This window comes from Protopterus annectens, chromosome 10.part0 (assembly GCF_019279795.1).
Source record: "Protopterus annectens isolate FY-2018-M chromosome 10.part0, PAN1.0, whole genome shotgun sequence".
In the NCBI taxonomy this organism is placed as follows: Eukaryota; Metazoa; Chordata; order Ceratodontiformes; family Protopteridae; genus Protopterus; species Protopterus annectens.
The window spans coordinates 1681307274-1681320390 of record NC_056744.1 but is presented as its reverse complement, the minus strand read 5'-3'; positions in this window follow the sequence as shown (position 1 = coordinate 1681320390).

Below are 13117 nucleotides of genomic sequence, written 5' to 3'. Positions count from 1 at the left end.
ATTCTTCCCAATACATAACCATTTTGATGTTATGAAGTAGACACAATAGTTTCAACAATGTATTGTACTAATGTGCCTTAGTAAAGGCATAACCAGTCAGTTTTGGGGTGAGCATAATCTCACTAAGTATAACCACAATCTTATTTTTTTCTACAATACATACGGTTTCTAACAGAGAATTCTTCACATGCCTCATTGCGACATCTCTCAAATTATTAGTTCCTACGCATAATAAAATATACTATAGTGAGTTTTACCCTGAAGTAATTTCATCTATAATTATTGAACCTCATTTAATTTCAACTCTGAAAGAAATCATACATTGACGCACTCATTGTCAAGACTGCAAATTTTCTTACAGTTTTCGTAAGTAATGAATAACCCAGAATTAATATTCCATTTCTAGAAGTATTTTCCACATTAATGTGAATTCTTATATACTGCTGTGTTAATCACAGACAAATCATCAATATTATTATTTAAAGGTTGTTTCTAAATTCCTCTTAATGCTCTCCTTTTTAATTTCTTCCATTCCTTATTAATTAATAGCAAGGTAGTATTAGCTTGGCTATCACTACTTTCTCCTAAGCTCACTGGATCAGACCAGTGCAAATTAGTAGAGGCTTTCATGTGATCCTCTTTAGACAGCACATTATTTATGTTAGATTTAACATCCAAGTCTATATTAGTCATGGAAATGCCAGTGCTAGGACAATGTAATTAGTAATGACATCATCATCCCTTTTTGTAGGGTGACCCTGTTTATTCAGAACACTACTACACAGTTCGCCCTTCTTTTTACAACTGACAAAAGTCTTACTCTTCTTCTTCTTCCTTTTGCCCCTACAAGTGAGACCATTTTCATCACAGATAGAGATGTTGGTACATTTACTTGAGTAATTTTTATATTTAAAATGTTTATAATTAGACTTATTTCTAACTCTTAATCTACTTCTGCATTGTGCTTCATTTAACAATGTCCTTTCCTATTTATCATTCTAGTCATCTCATTAACAACTTGATGGTTTTCAGGATTTTACATATGTTCGCTACACTTGGCCAAAACATCAAGTGCGAGTTCTTCTGGGGGAGGAGGAAGAAAATGTAATTTTTCTTTACTATCAATATCATGTGATTGTGCCAAACACTGTATAAATTAATTTCACATTCAGTTTCCACTTGCACAGAGGGATTTTGTATCTATCTCTAATAATGGACTGCATTCTGGCCTGAGAATAATGTTTTATATCTTAGGTTCATAGGTTCATAGATTAGTACTAGGCTAACTGCCCATGCGAGACATTTTAAGCCTAGCCAATTATCCCTTGTGAGACTCAAACCCTGTACCTTGTGTTTATAAGGCAAACACCTTAACCATTAGGCCATCCTTTTTCACAAACTGATATTATGCACAGGATAGATTCATTCCTGCATGTGCAGTCACCAGAGTACTCAAATATTTTCCCTCAATTATTGCCATTAAACAATGTGTACAACATGAGTTGGTATTGAAATGTGTAATTTGTGACAGAAGACCACATTTTACACCGGCAGTAAGAATTTTTTGATTGAGTAAAGCATCTAATAATATTCACTGTTTCCATTATAGTAACTTTATCACCAAATCTTATTACCAAAAATGTTAATTTACTATTGTTGTATCTATGAAAATGTTTGTAAAGGGTGATTAAAACACAACACAACACACACACACACACACACACACACACACACACACACACACACACACACACACACACACACACACACAGAAAGATATTATCACAATAAGCAATAATGATCCCTAATTCTAAAAGAATGTACAATGACCTCTTAGACTCTTACTTAAACTCAAGTAAAATACAACCTCCTGTTTTGTAGACATTCAGTAAAACCATTTTCAACACCAAATACTGGATACCTGACCCTAGAGGTTAGTTGATTATCCTCTGCTGTTCTTAATCACAATGGACTAGGAAATAACTAGAAGAGCTCTAGCATCTTTAAAGAGACATGGAAGAGCTCTCAATGTATTAAAACCAAAATGTAAAGTTCCCAAAGGTAGCACACAAGTATTATAGTTTCAAAAGTGTCAGAAAAACAACTATATAGCATCTGCTCTTAGCAGGCATTTTAATGCTCCTAGAGATTAGCTTCTGTTGGTGTCAAATATAGTGGACCATGAAATACACAGGAGAGCCCTTTGTCACCTTTAAAAAGGATGTTTCAAATAAATTAAAAGGAACAATAAAATTCACAAAGGCAGCAGACAATTGCTATTTAACTTATAGTTAACCTCAAATCACACCTTTTTCAGTCAACCAAACAGATCAATTTCCCATTGCCTTCCACACCTGCTATCTCATTTTGTTTGAATTTACCCCTAGCCTAACTTCTTTTAATTAACCAATCAGATCTATTTCCCATTGCCTTCCTCACCTGCTATCTCATCTTTGTTTGTTTTTACCCCTTAACATACAAATATACACTTATCTTCTCTCTAAGAATTATACTTTTTTATATCTTAGCTGTGTGTAAAATGATACCAACACATATAGCATTACTCACCCTACTAGTGTTAACCACCACATACCACTGCACCTTCTATCTTCATCAACAAATAATTTACTACCCCTCATCTACTTTTCCTCATTTTATTACTCACCCTGCAATAATCACTAATATTATTATATCAGCACACCTTTACAACACAAACTTTTAGATCTCTTCACCTTTAAATATGCCCAAACACATAAAACACAGCACCTAATATGCAAAATACATAAATTATCCTCTAAATCCCTCCAATATTTATTTCTCAGATTAATACAACTCAATCTAAGTGGCGACATTCATCCCAACCCTGGCCGTGTTACTATAAACCAAATACCCCACTCAACACCTAATACTCCCACCTTCCACAACCTATCCAATAAATCTTCTTCTAACCTCCTCATTTTAAATATGAACATTAGAAGTATCCTAAATAAAATCTCTGATTTTCATGCAACCCTCATGTTATACTGTCCTGATTAAGTTATACTAACCGAGACTTGGCTTAAACCTCAGGTACAAGATATAGAAATCCTCCCACCAGGGTACAACATACTTAGATGTGACTGACTACTAAAGCGTGAAGGTGGTGTTGCCATAATGTATAAAACCTTTTTTTAAAGTAAATCAGTTACATTATAAACCCCCAGGAACCTCCAATCAAGAAATATTAGCCATGTGTCTGCAACTTAACCCCCAAAAACAGATAACATTGATTGCTGTCTGTTTCCCACCAGGTGATAATCAGTCAGGGATTGAGAATTTCCTTTACTGGACAGCCTCTACTTTCACTCAGGAGACTGTCATTATGGGAGATTTCAGTTTTGACTGGAAAACCTGCTCAGCAGTAAACCCATCCAATTTCATTAATCTGTATTGATTTTGCCAAATGCTATCCTCATCAACTAAAATAGACAAAAAAACTGGAAAACAAACCACACTTGACTGGATACTAACAAATAAACCTAATCTCTGCGAAGAATCTGGCTGTCTCCCAGACTGTCTAAGTGATCATTGTCCCACTTCCTTATATGTCAAAGAATGAATACCCCAAAACACACCAACTACAAACACATTAGACAAAAAAGAAATTTCTGTCCAGACCTCTTTAACTCCCTTCTGGAAAAATATGACTGGTCTCCACTTAAACAAGTTCCCCTAGACTCTGCTGTAGAATTCTTTAATCAGACACCTCTCAGCATACTAAATTCATTGGCTCCTGTAAGAAAGATAAGTACCAAATTTGAAGGGCTCCTATGCCTATCAAAGGAAACAAGACTACTCCTCAGACAAAGGGACAAAGCTTGGTACCAATACCAAGTTACTAAAACTACAATATCCCAGATCACCTATCACAAACTTAGAAATCAGGCCAAAAAGCAAATCAAAAATGACAAACTTACTTTTCAACACTCCGACAAAAACATCAAAATAATCCCCAGAAATTTTGGTGTACAATAAAACAGCTCCTTAATCCAGGACAAAGTTTCACTCCTGAACCTACCACCAATAACACCCCTGATTCTATAGTGACAGTACTCAACACCCACTTTATAAATTCTGTACTAGCACTAATGAAAAATGATAATTCCACCTCACTAACAATTCCCCCAATCATTTCCAAAATGAGGAACACTAACCTTTAGAATGTGGAACAAATAGGCAAATGACTAGGAAGGTCATAGGATGGTTAAAATATGCTGGATTTACTTATAAAAATGATCTTTTAATGAATTAATATGATTCAGTTCTATTTACCATGGAAATCAGTTTAAAAAATCCTAACACTGAATGTGAGACAGGCCCTTTCAATGTGGAACTTTGAAGAACATGAACTTTTTAAGACCCCAGATGAGGTACTTTCCCCATAATGAGGTAACACTTGAGAGGTATGCCCCCAATATCCCCAATAAACTCTAACATTTTTAAGCTCAAATCTGTCAAGACAAAAACCATCAGACAAATTCTTATAATCTAAAACCCACATCCCTTGCTGCTGACCAACTCCCCAATGAATACCTCAAAATTGCAGCAAATAGTATAGTATAACCCATCACCATTTTAATTAATCATTCTATCCTTGAAAACTATGTCCCCAAACTATGTAAAACCTCATATAATCCTACTACACAAAGGGGGACCCTCAACTGACCTCTCCAATTATAGACCAATTGCTATACTTCCCCCATAGCCAAATTCCTTGAGAAATGCATAAACAAACAACTCCTAGAGTACTTATTAAATAGCAACCTCCTTTCTAAGACTCAGCATGGCTTTCAGCTTAAACACAGTGCTATGACTGCATTAATTCACTTCACTGATACCATTAACTGACTTAGAAACAGTGGTCAGTTTGTCTCAACTATTTTCCTAGCTATGTCAAAAACATTTGACCCTGTTTCACATCAAAAGCTACTACTCGAACTAGCCTATCTTAATCTATCTCAACCTGCCCTAATTTAGTTCTGTAGATATCGTACTGATCACCAACAAGCAGTCAAGTCGTCTAATACTCTCTCTCCCCCTACTTCCTATTAACGTAGGTGTATCACAAGGGTCAGTCCTCAGACTATTACTATTCTCTATATTCACTAACAAACTGTACTCTTTTACAAATAATGCCACAATTATCCAATATGCAGATGATTCCACCCTAATATGCTCTGCCCCTACCCTTCCCAAGCTACTTCAAACAACACAAACTGCATTTTTAGATGTCGAAAAATATCTCTCAAACTATCAACTAATTCTTAACCCAAACAAAACAAAGCTTATAATTTTTACAAATAACTTAAACCAAAGAAGTCAACCACCATTTGCTATCTACTCCTCTAATAATACCAAAATACTACCTGTTGACCACACCGAACTTCTAGGAGTCACTATTGATAACTCACTGACATTTGATATACACTTGGCTTTAACCATAAATAGGTCCACATTAAACTTGGTTTTCTCTACAGTCAAACCATTTCTCACCAATTCCACCAGGCTAGCCATAGCCAGAACATACCTTCTCTCTGCTCTTTTGTATGCCACACCCATACTTACAAATCTTAGAAAATCAGAAATAACTAAACTGGAGGCCTGTTATAACAAAATAGCTAGGTTGACTCTTAATCTCCCCAATAGAACACATCACTGTATTGCCATACGTGAGCTAAGCTGGGTTGAACTTCCCCACTTACTTATGTATAAGTCAACTAACTGTTGCCCACTCAGTTATATCTCAATCCAGTAACTATCCAGCCCTCCATAACCTAGTTCAACCATGTAGTAGCAACAGAGCTCCAAGATCCGCTGATAAACTGCTACTGCAAGTCAGTAAGGCAAATAATTCTTTAGGCAACTCACTATACTCACACAAGATATCAAAAATCTGGAACACAATTCCTCAACATATTCTTAGCTCAAACAACTCTAAGATATTCAAACGTCTGCTCATGGATCATTTCAGAAACAAATGGCTCTGCTATTGTACCTCTCTTGGGTAAAAAACCTTCCTCTACCTCTTGTCTCTTATTATTATTGTCCAACTATAATTCTAGTACAACTCACTCAATGTACCTAGTCTCACTGGGTTCCTCTTTACCTAGTACACTTACTCTCCCATACTATTTCTGTATCACTCTATAATAATGGTTAAATACTCTTTGTATCTTTCTCACTTTTCAGATTTGCACTTTTTAACATTAATATATCTTATTTAAACTTGTGTTTTATTATCATATTTTTATAACTATGTATAATTTTTTGCACTTTTGTATCTTGTAATTTTTGTGTCTATATTGTATTTATATTTATATTTATTTTTTTGTAATTTCTTGTTGTTTTTTTGTCTGTGTATTGTATGTGGAACTTTTCTCCCTGGGCCGCCGCTGAAAATGGGCCTTTGGCCCAGTCAGACACTCCTGGTAAACAAATGTTAAATAAATAAATCTCAGAAAAATAAGTAAACAATGTTAGGGCAATGCACCAGCACAAACTAAGCAAATTAAAGAGTGGACTGCAAGACAAGTAACTTTGTCAAAAGCACATAAGTATGTCTGCAAAAAATGGCTTAAAATAAGTGAGTCAAAGTTTATGCCATACTATTCCAAGAACTAGGACTAAACATCAAAGGTGGTAGACTACTGCAGGAGTCTACAGTTATAGTCTCTCTGTGAGGTAATTTTATAATGCTGAACATGTTGCTTCAGGTTCATTCAGGATTCCAGATTTAAAGGCTTAGTCAGATGACATTAATGGTAGCCTTGCATGGATCATGATCGTGAAAAAGGTAAAATATATGTGATAAATGTCAAGCAAACAGTAAATCACTATTCGATGCACCCATACATCCATAAGAATGACCTGGGAAACTATGATCAACATTTTTATTTATTTATTTATTTATTTATTTATTTATTTACCTTTGTCATACAGGTAGGTGGACTTGTCCTTGAAATGTTTTCAGACACAACCCAGGCAAATTATTTACAAACATGGTACAGTATGCACAGCTTTATAGTTTTAAGCCAAAATGGTATTTACACATGTAAGTTGTCAACATGTTTAGTACACCTAGCTGTATGCAAACAAAGATAATATATATACAGGTGTAGTTAGTGGACTGGATATAGAGAGTTATCAGACAGCACAAGGAACATGCTGGCCCTTTAGTAGAAAATATTTTTGGTTTTGAGTGATGTTCAGCAGTGGCGGATTTAGGAATGGGCGCAGGGGCACGTGCTACCCCCTTTTGTCCATTAGAACTTTTCAAAGTTTGTTCTTTATTTTTTTTTAAAATGTACCTAAGTTATGTTTTTTTTTTTTTTTGAGCTGTCATGGAGACAAAAATTTGAAATCATCATATATGGACTGCTACCATACATTTTTTTTCAGTTCGGGTTACTTTTTCATCACAACCAATTAATGCTGTGAAGAATTGCACCTAACTCAAATACATCGGAGAATGGATTGGAGGTTGCAGAGTCAAGTGATTTATAATCTCCTCAAATTGCTCCTCCAAATATATTGCTGTTCATAGGTTCATAGGTTCATACTAGGCTATCTGCCCAAGGGCATTTATAAGCCTAGCCCATAGTTATGTGGCTTTCGCCACCCCTTTAGTTTGAATAAAAACTATGCCTATCATTTTGCTGTGCCTCTGTCAAGCAGTGACACTGAAGTAATTCCTGGGGTATATCTGCGATCTCCCATCCATTGGTCAAGATTCCTCTTGAACAAGGCCAGAGAGGTGCTCTGCCTCACATGTACCGGGATTTTGTTCCACAGCATAGGGAGTCTCTGGGTGATGAATCTGTCCCTCCAGCACGTTCTATTTATAACCGTGTCAAGGTTTAAGTCTCCCGCCCTTGTGGTTCCGAGGGATCTAGATTTTTGAGGTGAAGCATATTCATCAAATCTGGGTTTGACATGGCCTTATATGTCAGGCACAGGTCACCTCTGAGCAAGCGGTATGAGACTGAATAGAGCTGGAGTTCTTTCAGTCAGGCAGCATAAGACATATTTTTGAGACCCTTTATCCTTTTGGTGAGGAACTTTTGGGGCCTTTCAAGCTGCAGCAGGTGTCTGGTCAGATACATTCGAACGGGCATTGTACTCAATCATAGGTCTAATGAGTGATGAGTACAGGGGACGATGACCTCCCTTGATCTAGATGTGAATCCCTTTATGATCAGGTGGGCGATATAGAAGGTTTTCCTAACTACTTTAGCAACATGAGTGTCAAACGAAAGGCTACTGTCAACCTGGGTCCCCAGATCCCTGATGACTTTTCTGTGCTCAGTGGATTGCCACCTATATGGTAGCTAGGGGTAACCTTGTTTTTCGAAGGGTATGACTATGCATTTTTGGCGTTTAACTTCAGGCCATGGCTCTAGCACCAGTTATCCATTTCTGTGAGGCCCTTCTGGAGGATATCTGTGTCAGATGTGTTTTCGACTATGGCACCCAGTTTGCAGTCATCTGCAAACTTTGTCAGCCATAACCCTCCTGTGTTTGCTTGTACTTCAGAAAAGTAGATGCCGAACAAGAGTGGACCCAGGACTGAGCCCTGTGGGACACCACTTGTGACAGGCTTTGAGTCTGACATGGCTCCAGCAACTCTGACCCTGTGGGTTCTGTCACTTAGCCAGTTTGCAACCCATCTTGTGATGTATGGGTTTACATTCAAGCTGATGAGTTTTTCGATGATACCTGAGTGGGGTATTGTGTCGAAGGCCTTTGCCAGGTCGAGGGAGGCTGTATGGATTGCCTTTCCCTCATCAATGGCCTTGGTGACTGTCTCGAAAAAGTCAACCAAGTTTAAGAGGCAGGATCTGCCTTTGACAAAGCCAAACTGGGTTGGATCCAAAGTCTGCAAGTTCCCTATGTCTTTATTTATGAGTTCCATTATGATCCTCTCCATGGCTTTGCAGATAAGGCTTGTCAAGCTAATGGGGCGGTAATTTCCAGGGTCTGTGGAGGCACTGCCCTTATGAAGTGGGACCACAGTCGCCATGCGCCACTCCTTGGGTACGTATCCTGAGGTGAGGCTAAGATTAAACAGCTGTCCTAACTGTGGGTTTAATTCCTCGTTGAGTTCGTGAAGCACACAGCCGGGGACACCATCCGGTCCCATGGATGCTGTGTTTTGCCTTAGTGAGGGCAGTTCTCACCTGGGCGTTGGAGATGTTTGGGGGCTACAATCCTCTGGAATAGATATCTCTCCTTTTGGGGGAAGTTTGCACTGAACCTGTCAGCCAGTATGTTGGCAATGTGTGTAGGTTCAGTAATTTTCACATCATTTTGAACTAATTCTGAGCATATCTGGGAGTTTCCTCCTAGGTTTCTAACATAGCTAAAGAAGGCCTTATGATTGTCTTTAGAGTCCTTGGCGATTTTCTCTCAAAATTTGCCTTGGATGATTTTATGAGAGCTCTTAGTTTTTACTTATAATGATCAAAGGTGTCTTACCTTTCAGGAGTTTGCTCTATCTTGTAGTAGCTTCCTCCTTTTGTTGTAGAGCTTGTTTATGGCTGGGGTCCACCAGACTGGACGCTTGCCTTTGGTACAGAGAGTCTTAGTTTTGTTTGGGATTGCCTGATCCATGCAGTCCTGTAGGTGCTGGTAGAAGGCATTTGTAAGTGATTCAGCGGTTTGAGTAATGTTTACCACTGGCTCAGGGGCCTTAAAGGAGACCACACTAGTTTTAGAAGTGTGAAATCGGCTTTTGAGAAGTTTTTCACTGTGGTCTTTTTGTTTCAGGTGGGGCGGGATGAGGACCTCCAGCGAGATTAGTTTATGATCTGATCTCACCAGTGAGGGGTATACTTCGGTGTTGAACATTTTGATCCCATGTTCATGATGATGAGATCAAGTATGTTTTCTCCTCTTGTGGGGATGGTGACTAGTTGTTCCATGGCATTTGAGTTTATGAACTCCAGGAATCTTTGGGTTAGAGTGTTCGGGCTTGAGTAGTGTTCCCAGTCTATATTAGGGTAGTTGAAGTCACCTAGTATGATGGTGTTTGGAGATACATTTATCCCTCCAATGTTTTCAGGAAGGCCATGTGAGGTTCCTGAGTTTGAGAGGGTGGCCTGTAACATGCTAAAATTGCAGAGCAGTCTTGCCTATGGTTAATTGCACCTGGATGGTCTCCGATGCATCGTGCTGCCACCAACCTTGAGGTGTGGGTGTCCTTTATGAATATGGACACCCTCCTTTCTTGGTGTTGTCCGGATTTTGGGGCGGAACGCATGATATGAGGTGAAACCTGTTAGTGCTGGGGTGCTCTCAGGAGCCTTGAACCAGGTTTCTGTCACAGCACAGACATCGATGTTCTCCATATTGAGAAGGGCCTCGAGTGCGTGCATCTTGAGATTGAGACTTCTGGCATTGAGCAGCATTACCCTTAGTTTTTTTCCTTTTGGTGTTCTAGGGTGGTAGGTTTAGAATTTGAGCCTTGCCTAAAAAGGCACTATGGGGTGGCAAGAGCCTTTGCCAATATCCGAAGCCCAGCGGTGACAGGTGCAAGCCGTCCCTTGCGAAGCAGCGTGGCTTGTCCAGCATGTCATCCCAGGCAGACAGACATTGGATCCCCTTTGAATGACACCAGAATTTAAGCCAATTATTAAAGCTGATCATCTTATCACTGTATTGTGGCATCATTCTAGGTGAAGGTAGGATACTGCTCAAGGTCAGGGTCATACCTGCCTGGGCTACATAATCAGAGAGCTCCTCGATGTCCCTTTTCATGTAGTCCAAGGAGGTACGTCTCAGGTCGTTGACACCAGCGTGGACAATGACTGAGTCGTACTTGTACCTGCTGTTGAGAGACCTCAGTGCTTGCGTTATGTGGCGGATTCTAGCGCCCAACAGGCAGCTTACTGTGACCTTCTCCTTGATCAGTCTGGTGAGCGGGACGTCAGTGTGTCTGACTATGGAATCACCAATGACAAGTGTGTCTGGCATTTTGTTTGGCCTTAAGGGCTGTGACTGTTTGACACTCTGACTGTGTGGTCTATGTGTTGCATGTGTTGGGTCGTGAGGTGGTAGTTGTTTGGGTGTCTGCTTTGGTGGCCTCTGCTGTTTTGGTAAATTTTTGATCAGAGCCTCCGAGTATGTCTTTGTGTGAGTATGTGTATGATTTGAAGTTGTGATGGTACCATGTGTGACTGGGTATGTATTGTGTGTGGTTACCTTCTCCTCCTGTCTGGTCTTGCCAGTCCTATGTTGAGAGAGCTCAGCCTCCAGTTTGGCCGTATAGTTGCATCTCTCACATGTATTTGTGTTTTGTGGGAGAAGGAGAGGATTGTCTGTGTACATGAGGCAACTGTAACATTGCCTCAATATTCCCAGGTTCACCAGTTGAGCTGGAGAGGACACTAGCAACTGATCCTCGACATACTAGAAGTAGTAGATAAAGAGACTTTCAAAGGACTCCGGGGGAAGTGGGTTTTAGGCTGGTGGGGTACTATCTATAATAAGAGTGCTTTATCAAGGTGCAAGTACTGTAGGAGTAAGTGCTAGGCTTTACAGATAGAGAATAGTCTACTTGGGAATCAAGTAGAGATGAACTTTTCAGTTATAGGATATGCTGGTTAGATCAGCAGTACAGCTCGAGGAAGGTAGTTCTAAGGGAAAATTTGAAGAGTGGAATTTAGATGGCCCGAATAGTTTAACCTTGTTTAACCGCCGCTGCTCTTGTGTGCAACAGTGGCAACTCCACACTAACGTGCGTTTAGCGTGTTTTATAGCAGGGGGCTGAAGGGAGCTAGGAATTGGCCCAAAACGACCAATGGACTACTAGTTTCTGGCTGAAACTTCACCAAATCGGACAAAAAGGCCGCTCAGTGCTTCCCACTCCCACTGGTAAGCAAAGAAACTTCCCTCCTTCCTAATAAGGCAATGGATCAGTAACAGAAACTAAAAACAAAGCCCAGGGATCAGCAACTCTGAAACTGGACTGCTCTAGTTCAGCAAGGCGGGAAAACAAGAGACCTTTTTGTTTTATTACAGAGACAAGGAAAAAAACAGACAGTAAATGCTATAAATGCTGTAAATCGGCTAGCGCACTTTAGTGTGTAGCCTACAGAAACAATTTGCAACAATTAGTAACTTAAAGTGCAATAAACAGTGTAAAATGCAGAAATCACTTAAAGTAGCAGTAAAACAGGCGAAATGCAGTCGCTAGCTTAATAACAGTGGAAAAGCCACAAAAAATACTTATATCTGGTAGAAAGTCACTCTTTTAGCTCTCTGCTGCTTGGATCACTCTGCAGGCCACCACGAGGATCTGTGCTGAGTTGGTACAAGCTGGAAAACGCGTGTTTAGCGTGTTTTATAGCAGGGGGCTGAAAGGAGCTAGGAATTGGCCCAAAACGACCAATGGACTACTAGTTTCTGGCTGAAACTTCACCAAATCGGACAGAAAGGCTGCTCAGTGCTTCCCACTCCCACTGGTAAGCAAAGAAACTTCCTTCCTAATAAGGCAATGGATCAGTAACAGGAACTAAAAACAAAGCCCAGGGATCAGCACCTCTGAAACTGGACGACTCTAGTTCAGTAAGGCAGGAAAACAAGAGATTTTTTTGTTTGTGTACAGAGACAAGGAAAAAACAGACAGTAAATGCTATAAATGCTGTAAATCGGCTAGCGCACTTTAGTGTGTAGCCTACAGAAACAATTTGCAACAATTAGTAACTTAAAGTGCAATAAACAGTGTAAAATGCAGAAATCACTTAAAGTAGCAGTAAAACAGGCGAAATGCAGTCGCTAGCTTAATAACAGTGGGAAAGCCACAAAAATACTTATATCTGGTAGAAAGTCACTCTTTTAGCTCTCTGCTGCTTGGATCACTCTGCAGGCCACCACGAGGATCTGTGCTGAGTTGGTACAAGCTGGAAAACGCGTGTTTAGTGTGTTTTATAGCAGGGGGCTGAAAGGAGCTAAGAATTGGCCCAAAACGACAAATGGACTACTAGTTTCTGGCTGAAAACTTCACCAAATCGGACAGAAAGGCTGCTCAGTGCTTCCCACTCCCACTGGTAAGCAAAGAAACTTCCCTCCTTCCTAATAA